Source organism: Haliotis rubra, unplaced genomic scaffold (genome assembly GCF_003918875.1).
Source record: "Haliotis rubra isolate DU_JTF1 unplaced genomic scaffold, ASM391887v1 Scf1024, whole genome shotgun sequence".
NCBI classification, from domain to species: domain Eukaryota; kingdom Metazoa; phylum Mollusca; class Gastropoda; order Lepetellida; family Haliotidae; genus Haliotis; species Haliotis rubra.
Genome location: NW_025764920.1, coordinates 301493 through 322471, shown reverse-complemented (window position 1 = coordinate 322471; position 20979 = coordinate 301493). Strand labels below are relative to the sequence as shown.

Genomic DNA, 20979 nt, shown 5'->3' with positions numbered 1-20979 from the left:
GGGTACAAGCTGTCCACATCACACTGTGGGTCAAGACTTGGTGGTCAGGTACAAGCTGTCTACATCATACTGTGGGTCAATACTTAGTAGTGAGGGTGCAAACTGTCTATATCATACTGTGGGTCAATACTTAGTGGCCAGGGTACAAGCTGTCTACATCATACTGTGGGTCAATACTTAGTGGCCAGGGTACAAGGTGTCTACATCACACTGTGGGCGAACACTTGGTGGTCAGGGTACAAGCTGTCTACATCACACTGTGGGCCAAGACTTAGTGGTCAGGGTACAAGCTGTCTACATCACACTGTGGCCCAAGACTTGGTGGTCAGGGGTACAAGCTGTCTACATCACACTGTGGGTGAACACTTGGTGGTCAGGGTACAAGCTGTCTACATCACACTGTGGGTGAACACTTGGTGGTCAGGGTACAAGCTGTCTACATCACACTGTGGGTGAACACTTGGTGGTCAGGGTACAAGCTGTCTACATCACACTGTGGGTGAACACTTGGTGGTCAGGGTACAAGCTGTCTATATCACACTGTGGGTGAACACTTAGTGGCCAGGGTACAAGCTGTCTACATCCAGAGTCAGTGAGTGAGGTGTAGTCACTGTATAACCCCCATACCCACCCCATTCACTTCACTCCAGAGTGAGTGAGTTAGGTGTAGTCACTGTATATCCCCCATACCCATCCCCTTCACTTCACTCCAGAGTGAGTGAGTTAGGTGTAGTCACTGTATAACCAAAATACCCACCCCTTGACTTCACTCCAAAGTGAGTGAGTTAGTTGTAGTCAGTATATAGCCCCCATACCCACCCCTTCACTTCACCCCTGTGAGTGAGTGAGGTGTAGTCACTGTATAACCCCCATACCCACCCCTTGACTTCACTCCAGAGTGAGTGAGTTAGTTGTAGTCAGTGTATAGCCCCATACCCACCCCCTTGACTTCACTCCAGAGTGAGTGAGTTAGTTGTAGTCAGTATATAGCCCCATACCCACCCCCTTCACTTCACCCCATGTGAGTGACTGAGGTGTAGTCACAGTATACCCCCATACCCAACCCCTTCACTTCACTCCAGAGTGAGTGAGTGAGGTGTAGTCACTGTATAACCCCCATACCCACCCCTTCACTTCACTCCAGAGTGAGTGAGTGAGGTGTAGTCACTGTATAACCCCATACCCACCCCCTTCACTTCACTCCAGAGTGAGTGAGTTAGGTGTAGTGACTGTATAACCCCATACCAACCTTCTTGACTTCACTCCAGAGTGAGTGAGTGAGGTGTAGTCACTGTATAACCCCATACCCAACCCCTTCACTTCACTCCAGAGTGAGTGAGTGAGGTGTAGTCACTGTATAACCCCCATACCCACCCCTTGACTTCACTCCAGAGTGAGTGAGTGAGGTGTAGTCACTGTATAGCCCCATACCTACCCCCTTCACTTCACTCCAGAGTGAGTGAGACAGGTGTAGTCATTGTTTACCCCCATACCCACCCCTTCACTTCACTCCAGAGTGAGTGAGTTAGGTGTAGTCACTGTATATCCCCCATACCCACCCCTTGACTTCACTCCAGAGTGAGTGAGTTAGGTGTAGTCACTGTATAACCCCCATACCCAACCCCTTTACTTCACTCCAGAGTGAGTGAGTGAGGTGTAGTGACTGTATAACCCCATACCCACCCCCTTCACTTCACTCCAGAGTGAGTGAGTTAGGTGTAGTGACTGTATAACCCCATACCCACCCCCTTCACTTCACTCCAGAGTGAGTGAGTGAGGTGTAGTGACTGTATAACCCCATACCCACCCCCTTCACTTCACTCCAGAGTGAGTGAGTTAGGTGTAGTGACTGTATAACCCCATACCCACCCCCTTCACTTCACTCCAGAGTGAGTGAGTTAGGTGTATTCACTGTATAACCCCATACCCACCCCCTTCACTTCACTCCAGAGTGAGTGAGACAGGTGTAGTCACTGTATAACCCCCATACCCACCCCTTGACTTCACTCCAGAGTGAGTGAGTGAGGTGTAGTCACTGTATAGCCCCATACCCACCCCCTTCACTTCACTCCAGAGTGAGTGAGACAGGTGTAGTCATTGTATACCCCCCATACCCACCCCCTTCACTTCACTCCAGAGTGAGTGAGTTAGGTGTAGTCACTGTATAGCCCCATACCCAACCCCTTCACTTCACTCCAGAGTGAGTGAGTGAGGTGTAGTGACTGTATAACCCCATACCCAACCCCTTCACTTCACTCCAGAGTGAGTGAGTTAGGTGTAGTCACTGTATAACCCCCATACCCACCCCCTTGACTTCACTCCAGAGTGAGTGAGTGAGGTGTCGTCACTGTATAACCCCCATACCCACCCCTTGACTTCACTCCAGAGTGAGTGAGTTAGTTGTAGTCAGTACATAGCCCCATACCCACCCCCTTCACTTCACCCCTGTGAGTGAGTGAGGTGTAGTCACTGTATAACCCCATACCCACCCCCTTGACTTCACTCCACAGTGAGTGAGTTAGGTGTAGTGACTGTATATCCCCCATACCCACCCCCTTCACTTCACTCCAGAGTGATTGAGGTATGATCACTGAATATCCCCCCATACTCACCCACCCACCCTTCACTTCACTCCAGAGTGAGTGAGTGGGGTATAGTCATTGTATACCGCCCATACCCACTCCGTTCGCTTCAATCCAGAGTGAGTGAGTGAGGTGTATTCACTGTATAGCCCCATACCCAACCCTTTCACTTTACTCCAGAGTGAGTGAGTTAGGTGTAGTGACTGTATATTTCCCATGCCCACCCCACCCCTTCACTTCACTCCAGAGTGATTGAGGTATACCCCCATACATACTCACCCACCTTCACTTCACTCCAGAGTGAGTGAGTGAGGTGTAATCACTGTAAAGCCCCATACCCAACCCTTTCACATCACTCCAGTGTGAGTGAGTTAGGTGTAGGCATTGTATAACCCCCCATACCCTGTTCGCTTCAATCCAGAGTGACTGAGATATAATCATTGTATACCCCTCATGCCCACCCAACCCCCTTAGCTTCACTCCAGAGTGAGTAAGGCACGCACACACACAAAACAAACCTCCCAGAACAAAACGAGTGACACTCTCACCCCCCACCCAAAAAAAATCATCTCACACACCCCACCCCCACTACCCTAATTTGGGAACACAAGGCTTCAACTCCAGAAGGTATGTTTTCTGTCTCCCAGTGGAAACAAAATTTTAGGGAACAATTTAAAACGTTCTCATTACTGACTCTTCTATAGTCATTGTATACCCCCCATACCCACTCCGTTCGCTTCAATCCAGAGTAAGTGAGTGAGGTGTATTCACTGTATAGCCCCATACCCAACCCTTTCACTTCACTCCAGAGTGAGTGAGTTAGGTGTAGTGACTGTATATTTCCCATGCCCACCCCACCCCTTCACTTCACTCCAGAGTGATTGAGGTATATCCCCCCCATACTCACCCACCCTTCACTTCACTCCAGAGTGAGTGAGTGAGGTGTAATCACTGTATAGCCCCATACCCAACCCTTTCACTTCACTCCAGTGTGAGTGAGTTAGGTGTAGTCATTGTATAACCCCCCATACCCTGTTCGCTTCAATCCAGAGTGACTGAGATATAATCATTGTATACCCCTCATGCCCACCCAACCCCCTTAGCCTCACTCCAGAGTGAGTAAGGCACGCACACACACAAAACAAACCTCCCCAGAACAAAACGAGTGACACGCCCTGCCCCCACCCAAAAAAATCATCTCACACACCCCACCCCCACTACCCTAATTTGGGAACACAAGGCTTCAACTCCAGAAGGTATGTTTTCTGTCTCCCAGTGGAAACAAAATTTTAGGGAACAATTTAAAACGTTCTCATTACTGACTCTTCTAATGAAATTTAACGTTATTGGTCAGGGGAAAATGCACTGCTCATAGGCCAGTGGCCCACCGACCGAACTGTCATTCCATTGGTCAAAAGTTTGTACTAACCCCAAGTGTATTGGTATTTGAGATTTTCATGAAAACTATACTTGATATTGATGAATGTAATTTGTTGGTAAACCTCATGTTCACGTTCTAGGAATGTATCATCAAATTAATCATTGTTGTAATTCAAATTATTCATTACAAAACTGAGGATCCTGTCTAAACATCTATTTCATTTTTCAGATGATTCAAGTGACCCTAAGGAGAATGGGAAGGGGGAAAGGAGATCTTGCCGGTTCCAATTTATTAACTGCAGTGTGCAGATATTGTAAAAAAATAAATCATTTTGAATGGTTCTGTATTTGTTTATTTATTGAAGATGTTTCCAACAAAAACATTGAGGTAGAGGCATAGGGTGGTCACACCCGATCTGCCAAGGGAAAAGTTCTTCGAGGTGCGATACCAGGAATAAGGTGAGACGAAGCCGAGCCTTGTTCCCGGTATCGCTCCGAGAGTTGGTCAGATAACCGCCCTTGGGGGTTATATGGTAACCAACCTCTGGGGAAGGTTGGTTATCTGATAACCAACCCCTTGAGAGGTCGTTCACAAAAATTAATAACCCCAGATATTGACCCGATAATCAACCCACGTGGTATATGAGATTTTAACCAATTCAACACTCATGTATACCCCCATACCCACCCCCGTTTGCTTCACTCCAGAGTGAGTGACTGTGTGAGTGAGGTATAGTTACTGTATACCCCCATACCCATTCCCTGTTTGCTTCAATCCAGAGTGAGTGAGAGAGAGAGTGAGTGAGTGAGTGAGTGTGTGTGTGTGAGTGAGTGAGTGAGGTATAGTCACTGTATACCCACCATTTGCTTCACTCCAGAGTGAGTGAGTGTAGTATAGTTACTGTATACCCCCATACCAATTCCCTGTTTGCTTCACTCCAAAGTGAGTGAGTGATTGAGGTATTGTCACTGTATAACCCCCATACCTACCCCCGTTCGCTTCACTCCAGAGAGAGTGAGGTATAGTCACTGTATACCCCCCATACCCACCCCTGTTCGCTCCACTCCAGATTGAGTGAGTGAGGTGTAGTCACTGTATAACCCCAGTACCCAACCCCTTCACTTCAATACAGAGTGAGTGAGTGAGGTATAGTCACTGTATACCCCCCATACCCACCCCTGTTTGCTTCACTCCAGATTGAGTGAGTGAGGTATAGTCACTGTAAACCCCCCATGCCCACCCCTGTTTGCTTCACTCCAGATTGAGTGAGTGAGGTATAGTCACTGTATACCCCCCATACCCACCACGTTCAGCTCCACTCCAGATTGAGTGAGTGAGGTATAGTCACTGTATACCCCCCATACCCACCCCTGTTCGCTCCAATCCAGATTGAGTGAGTGAGGTGTAGTCACTGTATAACCCCCGTACCCAACCCCTTCACTTCACTCCAGTGAGTGAGTGAGTGAGTTATAGTCACTGTATCCCCTCCATACGCACCCTCGTTTGCTTCACTCCAGAGTGAGTGAGGTATAGTCACTGTCTACCCCCCATACCCATCCCCGTTTGCTTCACTCCAGAGTGATTGAGTGAGGTATAGTCACTGTATCCCCTCCATACGCACCCTCGTTTGCTTCACTCCAGAGTGAGTGAGTTATAGCCACTGTCTTCCCCTCCATACCCACCCCCGTTTGCTTCACTCCAGAGTGAGTGAGTGAGGGAGGTATAGTCACTGTATAACCCCCATACCCAACCCCTTCACTTCACTCCAGAGTGAGTGAGTGAGGTGTATTCACTGTATAGCCCCATACCCACCCCTTCACTTCACTCCAGAGTGATTGAGGTATAATCACTGTATACCCCCCCATACTCACTCACCCACCCTTCACTTCACTCCCGAGTGAGTGAGGTATAGTCACTGTAGACCCCCCATACCCACCCCCGTTTGCTTCACTCCAGAGTGAGTGAGTGAGGTATAGTCACTGTATACCCCCCATACCCACCCACGTTTGCTCCACTCCAGATTGAGTGAGTGAGGTATAGTCACTGTATCCCTCCATACCCACCCCGTTAAGCCTTGACTCTCGAGTGAGTGAGTGAGTGAGTATAATCACTGTATACCCCCCATACTCACTCACTCACTCACCTCACTCACTCCACCCACCCACCCTTCACTTCACTCCCGAGTGAGTGACTGACTGACTGACTGACTGACTGACTGACTGAGTTTGGTTTTACGCCGCTGTTAGCAATATTCCAGCAACATCACGGCGGGGGACACCAGAAATGGGCTTCACACATTGTGACCATGTGGGGATTCGAACCCGTGTCTTCGGCGTGACGAGCTAACGCTTTAACCATTAGGCTACCCCACCGCCCCACTCCCGAATGAGTGAGGTATAGTCACTGTATACTCCCCATACCCAGCCCCGTTCGCTTGACTCCCGAGTGAGTGAGTGAGTGAGTGAGGTATAGTCACTGTATACCCCCCATACCCATCCCCGTTTGCTTCACTCCAGAGTGAGTGAGTGAGTTATAGTCACTGTATCCCCTCCATACCCACCCCCGTTCGCTTGACTCCCGAGTGAGTGAGTGAGGTATAGTCACTGTATACGCCCCATACCCATCCCCGTTTGCTTCACTCCAGAGTGTGTGAGTGAGTTATAGTCACTGTATCCCCTCCATACCCACCCCCGTTCGCTTGACTCCCGAGTGAGTGAGTGAGTGAGGTATAGTTACTGTATACCCCCCATACCCACCCCCGTTTGCTGCACTCCAGAGTGAGTGTGTGAGTGAGTGAGTGAGGTATAGTCACTGTTTAACCCCCATACCCTTTCCCTGTTTGCCTCACTCCAGAGTGAGTGAGGTATAGTCACTGTATACTCCCCATACCCACCCCCGTTCGCTTGACTCCCGAGTGAGTGAGTGAGGTATAGTCACTGTATACCCCCCATACCCATCCCCGTTTGCTTCACTCCAGAGTGAGTGAGTGAGTTATAGTCACTGTATCCCCTCCATACCCACCCCCGTTCGCTTGACTCCCGAGTGAGTGAGTGAGGTATAGTCACTGTATACCCCCCATACCCATCCCCGTTTGCTTCACTCCAGAGTGTGTGAGTGAGTTATAGTCACTGTATCCCTCCATACCCACCCCTGTTAAGCTTGACTCCAGGTGAGTGAGTGAGGTATAGTCACTGTATACCCCCATACCCATCCCCGTTTGCTTCCTCTCCAGAGTGAGTGAGTGAGTTATAGTCACTGTATCCCCTCCATACCCACCCCCGTTCGCTTGACTCCCGAGTGAGTGAGTGAGGTATAGTCACTGTATACCCCCCATACCCATCCCCGTTTGCTTCACTCCAGAGTGTGTGAGTGAGTTATAGTCACTGTATCCCTCCATACCCACCCCCGTTAAGCTTGACTCAGTGAGTGAGTGAGTGAGAGTGAGTGAGGTATAGTCACTGTATACCCCCATACCCATCCCGTTTGCTTCACTCCAGAGTGAGTGAGTGAGTTATAGTCACTGTATCCCTCCATACCCACCCGTTCAGCTTGACTCCCGAGTTAGTGAGTGAGGTATAGTTACTGTATACCCCCATACCCACCCCGTTTGCTTCACTCCAGAGTGAGTGTGGTGAGTGAGTGAGTGAAGGTATAGTCACTGTTTAACCCCCATACCACCCCCTCCTGTTTGCCTCACTCCAGAGTGGTGAGGTATAGTCACTGTATACTCTCCCATACCCACCCCGTTAAGCTTGACTCGGTGAGTGAGTGAGGGTATAGTCACTGTATACCCCCATACCCATCCCCGTTTGCTTCACTCCAGAGTGAGTGAGTGAGTTATAGTCACTGTATCCCCTCCATACCCACCCCCGTTCGCTTGACTCCCTCGAGTGAGTGAGTGAGGTATAGTCACTGTATACCCCCATACCCATCCCGTTTGCTTCACTCCAGGCGTGTGAGTGAGTTATAGTCACTGTATCCCTCCATACCCACCCCCGTTAAACTGGCTCGAGAGTGAGTGAGTGAGGTATAGTCACTGTATACCCCCATACCCATCCCGTTTGCTTCACTCCAGAGTGAGTGAGTGAGTTATAGTCACTGTATCCCTCCATACCCACCCCGTTAAGCTTGACTCCCGAGTGAGTGAGTGAGGTATAGTCACTGTATCGCCCCATACCCATCCCGTTTGCTTCACTCCAGAGTGTGTGTGAGTGAGTTATAGTCACTGTATCCCCTCCATACCCACCCCGTTAAGCTGACTCGGTGGTGAGTGAGTGAGTGAGTGAGGTATAGTCACTGTATACCCCCCATACCCACCCCGTTTGCTTCCTCCAGAGTGAGTGAGTGAGTTATAGTCACTGTATCCCCTCCATACCCACCCCCGTTCGCTTGACTCCCGAGTTAGTGAGTGAGGTATAGTTACTGTATACCCCCCATACCCACCCCCGTTTGCTTCACTCCAGAGTGAGTGTGTGAGTGAGTGAGTGAGGTATAGTCACTGTATAACCCCCATACCCTTTCCTGTTTGCCTCACTCCAGAGTGAGTGAGGTATAATCACTGTATACCCACCCCTCTCATACCCACCCCGTTTGCTTCACTCCAGAGTGAGTGAGTGAGTGAGTGAGTGAGTTATAGCCACTGTATCCCTTCCACATACCCACCCCGTTTGGCTTGACTCCCGGTGAGTGAGTGAGGTATAGTCACTGTATCCCCTCCACACATGCCCACCCCGTTCGCTTGACTCGAGTGAGTGGAGTGAGGAGGTATAGTCACTGTATCCCCTCCACATACCCACCCCGTTCAGCTTCACTCCAGAGTGAGTGTGGTGAGTTATAGCCAATGTATCCCTTCCACATACCCACCCGTTAAACTTGACTCCTCGGTGAGTGAGTGAGTGAGGTATAGTCACTGTATCCCTCCACATACCCGCCCGTTAAGCTTCCTCCAGAGTGAGTGAGTGAGTGAGTGAGTTATAGCCACTGTATCCCCTTCACATACCCACCCCGTTTGCTTCACTCCAGAGTGGAGTGGGTGAGGTATAGTCACTGTACGCCCCCCATACCCACCCCGTTTGCTTCACTCCAGAGTGAGTGAGTGAGTGAGTTATAGCCACTGTATCCTTCCACATACCCACCCCCGTTCACTTGACTCCCGAGTGAGTGGTGTGGGGGTAGGTATAGTCACTGTATCCCCTCCATACCCACCCCCGTTCAGCTTGACTCCCGGTGGAGTGAGGTATAGTCACTGTATCCCCTCCACATACCCACCCCGTTCGCTTCCTCCAGAGTGAGTGGTGAGTTATAGCCACTGTATCCCTTCCACATACCCACCCCGTTAAGCTTGACTCCGAGTGAGTGAGTGAGGTATAGTCACTGTATCCCCTCCATATACCCACCCCGTTCGCTTGACTCGGTGGTGAGTGGTGAGTGAGTATAGCCACTGTATCCCTTCCACATACCCACCCCGTTCGCTTGACTCCCGAGTGAGTGAGTGGTGGTAGGTATATAGTCACTGTATCCCTCCACATACCCACCCCGTTCGGCTTGACTCCAGGTGAGTGGTGAGTGAGGTATAGTCACTGTATCCCCTCCACATACCCACCCCGTTCAGCTTCCTCCAGAGTGGTGAGTGAGTTATAGCCACTGTATCCCTTCCATACCCACCCCGTTCAGCGACTCCAGATTGTGGTGGTGGGTATAGTCACTGTATCCCCTCCACATACCCACCCCGTTCAGCTTGACTCGGTGAGTGAGTGAGTTATAGCCACTGTATCCCTTCCACATACCCACCCCGTTAAGCGACTCCCGGTGAGTGAGTGGGTTATAGCCACTGTATCCCTTCCACATACCCACCCGTTAATACCCGGACTCCCCCAGCTTCAAGTGGTGAGTGAGGTATAGTCACTGTATCCTCTCCACATACCCACCCCCGTTTGCTTCACTCCAGAGTGAGTGAGTGAGTGAGTGAGTGAGTTATAGCCACTGTATCCTTCCACATACCCACCCCGTTCGCTTGACTCCCGGTGAGGTGAGTGAGGTAGGTATAGTCACTGTATCCCCTCCACATACCCACCCCGTTCACTCTTGACTCGGTGAGTGAGTGAGTGAGGGGTATAGTCACTGTATCCCTCCACATACCCACCCCGTTCGCTTCACTCCAGAGTGAGTGAGTGAGTTATAGCCACTGTATCCCTTCCACATACCCACCCCCGTTCGCTTGACTCCCGAGTGAGTGAGTGAGGTATAGTCACTGTATCCCCTCCACATACCCACCCCCGTTCGCTTGACTCCCGAGTGAGTGAGTGAGTTATAGCCACTGTATCCCTTCCACATACCCACCCCCGTTCGCTTGACTCCCGAGTGAGTGAGTGAGTTATAGCCACTGTATCCCTTCCACATACCCACCCCCGTTCGCTTGACTCCCCGAGTGAGTGGAGGTATAGTCACTGTATCCCTCCACATACCCACCCCGTTCGCTTCACTCCAGAGTGAGTGAGTGAGTGAGTGAGTTATAGCCACTGTATCCCCTTCACATACCCACCCCCGTTCGCTTGACTCCCGAGTGAGTGAGTGAGGTATAGTCACTGTATACCCCCCATACCCATCCCCGTTTGCTTCACTCCAGAGTGAGTGAGTGAGTTATAGTCACTGTATCCCCTCCACATACCCACCCCCGTTCGCTTGACTCCCGAGTGAGTGAGTGAGGTATAGTCACTGTATACCCCCCATACCTATTCCGTGTTTGCTTCACTCCAGAGTGAGTGAGTGAGGTATAGTCACTGTATAACCCCCATACCTAACCCCGTTCGTTTCACTCAAGAAACAATTGCTATGTAGTGGTCATTCTTTTTGGACAACTGTGCACCATGTAAATATTTTATGATGCTTGAATGAAAACACACATTAAACCTCTGTATTCTCAATAAACACAGAACATCATCAGTGAGAGCCATACATACACATGTGAGATGGGACGAAGGTTTGCAGTTCATTATGTACTTAATGCAATATGATGTTTATCTAATCAAATGAAGCTATAATGTTGTTTTTAAATCCTAACAGTGATATTTCTAAACATGATCATTCAATCCTATTCTCATGACAATTTTTCCGTGTTGAGAACTTCAGTTCTGCATACCTCACAACCATTTCTATTGTGGTATCTGTCTTGAACACATCATATATTGATTTTATAATTAGTATATTTGTACCATTGACAACTATGTGAATCTCAAAATACCGTATCTAAACTATGAGACATTAGCACAAACATACTGTGTCTGAATATTAGCTAAACACTTTGGATTCAAACACAGGACAGTAATGATTTGGTTCAGTATATATACCAGTCTGTTTCAAAATGACTAAATGTAGTAAATCAGTAGTATCCTTTCTCAAGCATCTTTCACATTGTTAACTTTGCTCACTGACACCACACACAGTCCACTTTCATCTAATTCATTCTGGACGATTCTGCACATTTTCAATATCAGTGTAAAACTTCTGGTACTTGTTTCTTCTTCGAACTTGGCAGCAATGTTACATCTGTACTGCTTGGTCCTTCATCAGTTTTACAAGGTGTCCAAGATTACCTGGTGTCTCAGTGCACCATACTGATCTAAGAAGTGCATCAAACTTACACTGCAGGTTGGGTCTGTTTAAACTGAGGGGTTTACTCCAGTAATGCAATATGGTTGTGCTGTCATATTTCTGGAATATTGCTTACTGACAGACAGACAGGCAGGCAGGCAGGCAGGCAGGCAGGCAGGCAGGCAGGCAGGCAGGCAGATGGCTGTCAGGTTGACAATTAATTCTTGCAAGTGGCTTATGTTGCTGTCTGTTGTGTCTCATCAGAGACTTCATTATGTACGTTCTGAACTAGAATATATCCAGGGTTAGGGTTAGGTACACTGTTAGGTAGATCACAGTTAGGGTAGAGTTACATCACAGGGTGCAGTCTTACACTTACTATATCAATCACTTGATTGTCTGGTTCAGACTTGATTATGTAAGTTCTGAACTAGAATATAACCAGGGTAAGGGTTAATTACACTGTAAGGTAGATCACAGTAAGGGTAGAGTTACATCACAGGGTGCAGTCTTACACTTACTATATCAATCACTTGACTGTCTGGTTAAGACTTGATTATGTACGTTCTGAACTAGAATATACCCAGGGTTAGGGTTAGGTACACTGTAAGGTAGATCACAGTAAGGGTAGAGTTACATCACAGGGTGCAGTCTTACACTCACTGTATTAATAACTTGATTGTCTGATCCGGACTTGATTGTGTATTTATGATTGCAAACAGCCAAACGTTAATAATTTCACACATAAGTTGTGAGTGATGCTTAATACCATGTTTACCTGCATGTCTCACTTAGTAATATACAGAAAAGATGGTTCACTCAAAACACTCAAGACAGAAAGTTCAACAACTATTCAGTTACCCTCAAACTAATTTTCATTTCATACAGATTAGAATAACAATATTTGCCAGTTTGTCTGCATGATTGTTAGTTTTCTGCACTCAGCAATAGTTCCATCTGTGTGGTGATAGTTAGCAAATAAATGAGTCAACACCAGACAATTCAGTGATCGAAATCATGCGGTAATCCAAACAAGTATGACATAATGCCACGCCTTAAACACAGAAACAGGGGAATATATCGTATCTGTTGTAGGGGTAGAGTTCTCAACAACGGAAATCATGTAGATAAGTAGATATCGGTGCAAGTTAGTTCAGAAATAAAAGCATTAAGATATTTGTTTGCTGGCGTTTATGGGCCCTTATAACATTAATCCCTTGGGGTGGGACAATAAACTTTGTGACAGGTACCAAACTTTGGAATATGGCTTGTAACACGTATTCCCCCAGTGTTTTTACTCCTTACGTCCCTCGGATTACACAGGAAATTACAAATGTACACGTATTTTTGTCCGCTAACCAGCAGTGACGGGCTGTCACCTTTATCTGTGAACAAATACTTGGGGAAAATATGGCAACACTGAAATTACCCTGAACACCAGTTTGTATCATAAGTTTTTGTTTACCCTGGCTTATTGCGACAAAAACAAATATAATATTGTGCCTCACTGTGAAATGAGGTGCCAAACTTCATATCACCTCACTGTAGGATGTCCTCCCATAACGCAGACCGCCAGTTCGCATACACCTGGAAACAACAACATTTACGGTTCAATGAACAAATATTCTAATTCAACTTAGTATGTAACACGAGATCTGATGGGTCAATCCTATACATTTCCGACCGTATAATCAGCATATACGGTCGCAATTTGAAAACCGATTCATCGAAACCTTTGAATGTATCCCTACACTATTGGGGTAACGCTGTTTCTCAGGACATTGTCATTTGCAGAAGCCATTGGTCAATTAACTCCCCTATCCAGCTAAAATGGGTGGAATTTGCGTTAAAAAGACAAAACAGTATCATCAATTTAATTTTAAGTTCACACAACTTACTCGCAACGGGCTGTTCGCCCAACACTGTTAGATCATGAAACAAGGTTATGACGTCATTATGGAGCGTGACGTCACCTGATATGACGTTATTTGACAACAGAATTGATAATGGCCCGCTTACGCGTCGCCGATATAACTAAATTTGCGGCTATATAACCACCGGTATTCGTCAAACACAGTACAGTTATCCCCTAAATGTACTACCTGTTACCTACACATTATAATGCATTAGTCTAAATAAATTCACAGGAACAAACTTAAAAGCTATATTATCTATTTTGAAAGATGCACTTTACCGTTTACGTCGTTATTGAGGGTTTACACGTGAGCGAATATAAAATATAAATCACAACGTTCACATTTTAAAATCTGTGCAAGTTGAGGTATTAGGAACCACTTACTTGATAACCTGCAAAACAATTCACCAATTATGCCTCACACAAATCACACAACCAGGCTATATTTTGTAATAAAACAAGTCACCCATGAAAACATTACTTACCCTCACCGTGGAAAGTTCACAATGGCGCTCGTGGTTTGTCCATTGGCTAGTTGGTAGGCCATCAACCAATCCACTTGCTTGCTGTCATGCTTCCGGCACGTGTCCAACTAATTACACCCATCACCTTACACCTGCGCCAAGGACGCCAGGGGCACAGCACTCCGTTCTCACTTTTCTTCTCAACATACACACTCACATGGTCAAAATTCTTCCATATGGCACCTGGGGCCTGTCCCTGTCCCGGAGCATCTACCCCCTGGCCAAGCGGGGCCCCAGTGTCCTCCTGCTCTTGTCATCAATTAGGCGCTTTCGTGCCCCATTGCACAAACACAAACGCGCCTGCCTCTTTTCCTAACCAATCGTATTCGTCTCCATGCACAAGCAGTCAAATCCTTACACCCTCTTCCATATATGGACATGTAGTACTATCGACTGTTGTCGTCCCCCACGTGGCCAACTTTCATCACCTGGCTTTATCAGGGCTAGCATTCCTAGGTCAAACATTGTTCAACATTTTCAACCTTCAAACAGACAATCGGCCCACTCACTCTGAACGTTACGGGTTTTCTCACGTCATTACTATTAGATGTTCACCATATATGCTACTTGTTTCATGCAATATACATATATAAAACCCAACATTTCAGCTACATGAAACCCCCAAACACACAGTCAATAATATAATAACAGCTTGTGTTACAATTTGATTAATATCCAAGGAATAATGATCTTATTTCTGGGCTTGTCCTGCGTGATTTTAGTAGAAACCCACAAAGAAAGGGAAATAACTCTAACCAATAAAGTTAAAGGGGATGTTGCAGACCGTGCCCTTTTTATCACAGGCTGAACATGTGTGCATATCCGTCAGAACTCTCTGTGGGTAGGTAAAATGTAGTTTTTATGAATGCAAGTTCGTAATAATGTCTTTTTTGAGCACACGTATCTATCGTTTATAGGTCACGAGGTAAACAAAACAAGGAAACGTATCATAACTGTTGTAATCTGTCTGGGGGCCGGGTAGAGGTCTCAAATATGGCGTTAGTAACCAGCGTTTGCAGGGGTAGCCTCTGTCTCCGAGTAGATGGCAACTTGTGGGCATGTAGGTCCTCTCAAACAGCACTTTTCAACCACTCTCGTTTAATATGCGAGCGTCATGGGTAGAACCAGGCCACTTCGCGATAACATCCAAAATGTAATAATCGGCATCGAATACAATCTGTGTGTTGATGCTGTGATAATGTTTTCGGTTCACGTATTCTGCCTCATCATCTCGCGGTGCAATTATTCGTACGTGTGTACCGTCAATGACACCAATGACGCCTGGGAAACCTGCTATGTTCATGAACGCTGCTTGTTTTCTTTGTATTTCACGCGCATGAACTGGGAATTTTATGAACTGCTTCACGATAGATGGCGATGTCAAAGCATCCAATGTATCATTGATGACACAGCTGATCGTGGACTGTGACGGTCCCAAGTCATCTCCATTGCACATTTGCATTTTACCTGTGGCTAAATAGCGTGAGGTGATGGCAATTTTCAGTTCAGGTGCGATAGCGTAATTTCTGTCCGTGGGTGATTGCAAAGATTCTCTCACCAAATCTCTCAAAAATATCATTCCCGCTCGATCAAAACGGAATCTTTTGACTAATTCATTGTCATCGTAAAAAGTTAAAACGCCCTTACGTTCTCGAAAATGTCTGAGGTGACGGCTGCGTTGTCTAGCGGCCGCCATGTTGTTGAGTTAAGAAAATTCTTAGGTCGACTTAGGAGTCCTCTGTGAGGACTCCTAACATTTGCTCACTCTAAGAGTACTCTTCAGAGTAAAGAGGTTTTATTCTAGGTCTTAAGAAAATTCTGAAACTTTAAGGTCACATGCAACGTAAAACACAACTTTGCAGATTCTGATACCTTTCGGTATGGACTTACCGAAACAAATCGTCAAAAATGCAAATTCAACTTATAAAGTTGAAAAATATCGCGATGAAAAAAAACGCGCGAAATCGTAGTTCAAACGATTCACTAATTTGAAAACTGGTTTCAACAGCTGGACTGAGCTCATAGCACGTGCGCAGTGAAATAGGTTCGCGCAGCTTGGAAGCGGGTTGTCCGGTGAATACTCGGTGAAGGCTTTGGTGTGAGCTATTTTTCTAATGTTTTGTTGATATCTCACAGGCGCGAGCTTTTTATATGTTATGACAGTAAATTAACTGTTTATATAATTTCATTTGTCTATTTCACCACACGTTCTTCTTACCGAGTCACTTTCTCAGTTCGATACTTAAAAGCAATGTCATTATTTAGCGTTGACAGAATTTCTAACTGTGATATAGATATGTCGTTGTCACAGACAAAACTCAATGTCTTGTTTTATTGACACCCGTGTGTCTGCCTGCCTGTCTGCTTATGACAATATTCAATACACAGCTGCTACATGCAATTTGAACTTAACACCTATCAGGCTATACACCATAAACAAAATGCATTGATTTATGGCCCGAGTTCGGTCTCTGTCACATTATGTAATTACACAGACAGGCAGGTGTTATACTTGAACACATGACATGTTATGATGGCTGTTGATTGCAAAATGTTATACACAAAAAATGAGCATGTATTTACAAAACCCAACATCTCTATATACACACACCCAATGAGCCGTGAGGGCATCTGCAAATGAACCAGCCGTTACACTTGAGTGCACACCCACCCGCTCTGACTGGGTTCGGTCTCCCGGCTGCTTCGTTTCTTGGGAAGTAAACCCAAGTACAAAATATTGCACTTTTGATTTGCGATTGTACGCTTATAATTTTGTTTATATGTTTTTTCAGAACCAGCAATGTATATTATATGTCGTGAATAAGTGATAATTGTGTTTTAATTATGTTTGAATTTTTGGTTGCATGTGACCTTTAAGAGTAACTCTCACAAAAATCTCAGTATTTTCTACACTTAGGGGTAACTTTTAATTCTTAGAATTTTTATAAATACGGCCCCAGTTCGCTGCCCATTCAACGGCTCCCAACCGGTTATACGACGGTATAATTGACCCGTGATATTATTATCATTATTATTATTATTATGTCACACAGCTGTACCAAACTGGACGTAACTAAACCGCTACTTGTGTTTGACGCTTTATCATACGCAACACTTACACAATACTAAGGTCAAAGGGCAGACAACTTTTGGCACTTTTAAACCTGACACACTGGAAGCGCCTGTAAAATCAGAGATACAGATTACTGAAATAACTGTATTATTTGATGGTATGTAATTTTTTTAATGCCAAAAGATATTTACATGATTTGTGGTGTTTTCCTTAATCACTGTTTAACTGTTGACAGGATAATCTCGAAATCTGTATGATTTGACACTAGGCATCGTGACACGCCCTTGAAGAGACGTGGTGTCAAAAGTCGGTTCACATATTCAGTATCGTGTGTGTCCACCGTTTAGCGTTGTTGCAGGCTAAGCGATTGAAGGAAGCTTGGGGAATATTGTACCATGTCTGAACCAACGCTTGTCCCAATTCAGGTTACGTCAGTGGTTGATTCTGAGCTTGACATAAACGTCGTTCCATTTCACCCCAAACATGCTCAATAGGGAACGGGTCCGGGAGAAAAGGCTGACCAGAAAGGGCTGACCAACCCAGTACCAGAATGTTCAGCTGTCTCAGGAAATCTGTCACACCACGAGCGACATGTGGATGGGCATTATCTTGTTGAAGTGTAAAGTCACGTCTCTGTCCTCGAATGAACGGCTGCACATGCCCAATGTGCTCTACATTCATGCTATCCCACTGGCCCGGGTCTAGTAAAATGTTGACAGGACCAGGACAACTTTGATAGTGCTATCCCGACGGTCTAGTAGATATTTAAGGTTGTCAATATAATTGTACATGTTTTGAGCTTTCAAAAAATAAATGAATGAATGAATGAAAAAAAAAGGTAAACGAATGAACACGACAACGTGTGAATGTAAGTTTAGCATATGTCTAAATGCGATATGTTCCGAATGGAACCAACATTTTCCGAGTGCTTCAATTTTAAAATGCATCGTTTCTTGGCAAATATGGCACGCCCCTTTCCGTAACCTCCAAGAAGACTCCTCCCACTCGATACTTGTTATGTGCGAAGATACGACAAACCAATCAGAACGCGCGTAAATGAGCGTGGTGCTTTGATAATCCCGAGTACTTAAATCGTTTATGGCATTATGTCATTGTTTAAAGAATCATGAAAAATATATATCGTCATATTGAAAGTACAAAGAACGTAGCTAAAAGGATTTTGCTGCCTATTATAAAGTTTTTAATAAGAATCATGCAATTGACGGTGAGAGATTCAAATACACGCTCGTGCGTTTGTTGACATCACTGCTCTCATGGGTCCAACTGAGTGTATTTCTGACGATCTTGCTACTTGTTATGGATATTGTACGTGCGCTTCGACCAATTTTAGGAAATGTAATTATAATCGCTACGAGTTTCAAAACAATATCGTATTTGTATGTAACTAATCAACCTTAATCTTTAACATTGGGCTTATATTTCATAGCACTCTCCAAACAAGTTGTAAAGAGACATTTTCGGCCATTATTTACCATATTTCGTTCATTATGTGTTTGATCCCCAAACAGGCCCCCTGCTGTGGGTGTCTTAGCGTTTGCGTATACGTTAGCACCCTCCTCAAGGGTGATATGGATTTCAACGCTCGAGCCGTTAGGCGAGAGCGTTGAATCCATATCACCCGCAGAGGGAGGGTGCTAACCTACTTATACCACGTGGGCGCCGAATGGACTCGTACATTATTGCTTGTTGCTCGTGCGTTTCCTGCACCGACCAGGTCGTTATCCACATATCAACCTCTGCACGTGCAGACAGAAGGTTGATACGCAGAAAATCAACCTGCCGGAACAATGGACATAACACACCCTAGTGGTATAATGTAATGTATCAATGTACATCTGATATTTGTGCTACATCTGGTTGGATGGTTCCAGCACATGTTTCTTTGGTGTGGGTGCTCTATGGTACAGCTTGGTGACATCTACAATACCACTTTACAGGGGGAACCAAAAGGGGGTTCACACCCTCCTGATTACCTGTCTCGTACTCCTCCAGACTTCCTTGGCCATCACAACATCACCCAATATGGCTTCAAAACATTCCCGGAGCAGTGGGGTTAAAGCTTTCGCTCGTCCCGAAGTACCACACATTATAAAAGTGTATCACTCACTGACTCTATCATCCACTGGTTTGTAAGGATGGGTTTTATTACACAGTATGGCGATATTGTTGCTCTTGACGTAGATAGGTCTCTTACTCAATACTGGTTCTGAGAGAGGACCACTCAATCTATCAACCACTGGTTTGTAAGGATGGGTTTTATTACAGAGGATGGCGATATTGTTGCTCTTGACGTAGATAGAAGGTCTCTTACTGACGATCGGTTATAAAATTGGACCACTCACTCACTCACTCACTCACTCACTCACTCAATTACTCAATCAATCTATCAACCACTGGTCTGTAAGTATAGGTTTTATTACAGAGTATGGCGATATTGTTGCTCTTTTACGTAGATAGAAGGTCTCTTACTTACTACAGGTTGTATAAATGGACCACTCACTTACTCACTCACTCACCCTATCAACCACTGGTTTGTAAGGATGGGTTATTTTACACAGCACCGTATTTTATATTTCTGTGTAATATAATATATCTTCCTAGACTGGGGACTTTTAGAGAAAGTAAGTGCTTCTCCAATCACAATGTGTGGTTTGGTTTATTATATACTGGATCGACTTGCAAGTCTAGTGAAAATGTTCTCAATCTAAACAGTGGTGTTTTGTGTTGCTCTTTGTATGTTATATCATGTAAGGACTATTTGTAAACCCCAATGTCTCGAACTCGGTTGAGACGAATTTTCGGTTGTGTCGAACTCATCTCTGGGTCCCTGTCGATTTTCATATATTTATCATTGTTTCTATGCTGATGGATGTGTCGAACACTCGGATAAGTCGAACTGTTCCCCTTGGTTCCGACGAGTTCGACACAACGGGGTTTGACTGTAGAATAAACTGTATTTATAAGAGCAGGCTTATAACGAACTGACGGATGTAAGAACTAGTTTTGGCTCCGCCACTGGCTGTATATTTTAATCGAACTACGGTTACACCGAACTACAAGATGTGGTCCCTTTGAGTTCGGTATAACCAGTATTGTGTAATTGATCCTGAATTAAACAAACCAAGATTGGTGTTTGGATACGTCGGCGTGCGATGACAGTCAGGCCACCCGATCCACCAAGTCACATCTAGTATCCTTCTCAAGGAGTTGATAATGAAAATCCAATACTCCATTGGGAGAAGCTTTAGGGTGTTAATTCACAATAAGATATGCCTATTATTTTCTTACGTGTGTGAGTATGGTTTTACGCCGCTTTCATTAATATTCCAGCAATATCACGGCGGGTGACACCAGAAATGGGCTCAAGACATTGTACCCATGTGGGTAATCGAACCCGGGTCTTCCGTGAGACGAGTGAACGCTTTAACCACTCGGCTACCCAACCACCGCCCCAAATTTTCTTACGACAAGTATAGTTGCGGGGATCTATATTCACCTGGAATCCCCACTACCGCCTCACATAAATGGCTCAATTTATAGCCAAGCGGAGTTATCGCCCTTTTCTTGAGCTTGTGCATACACGTCGCTGTCTTCATTTGGGAGCTAGGTAATAACTCGGTTTCTGTCACCTAGTCAATGTATTTGTCTCCATCAAAGTGCAATAATATCGGTTATTAAATATAGTTTCCACAAACGAGTGGTTGGTAGTGTGAGTGAGTTAGGGAGGATAGTTAAGGATTCTATATTCAGCAAGGTTTATATTTTATCTACCATACCCTGTTGTCAGCATGTAGCTTTGTATCTCCATCAAAGTGCAATAATATCGGCTTTGACAAACCAGTCTTTGTTAGAGTGAATGAGTGAGCGAGTGAGTGGTTGATAAAGTGAGTGAG

General features: G+C 45.6%; 1 long non-coding RNA gene across 1 annotated transcript; it reads left to right on the top strand.

Moving 5' to 3' along the window:
• The first annotated feature begins 467 nt into the window (after positions 1 to 467).
• Positions 468 to 4301, top strand: LOC124271267. The gene is made up of 2 exons (XR_006896990.1): positions 468 to 546; positions 4192 to 4301. It is a non-coding gene; the product is annotated as an uncharacterized LOC124271267 (long non-coding RNA).
• The last annotated feature ends 16678 nt before the right edge of the window (positions 4302 to 20979 follow it).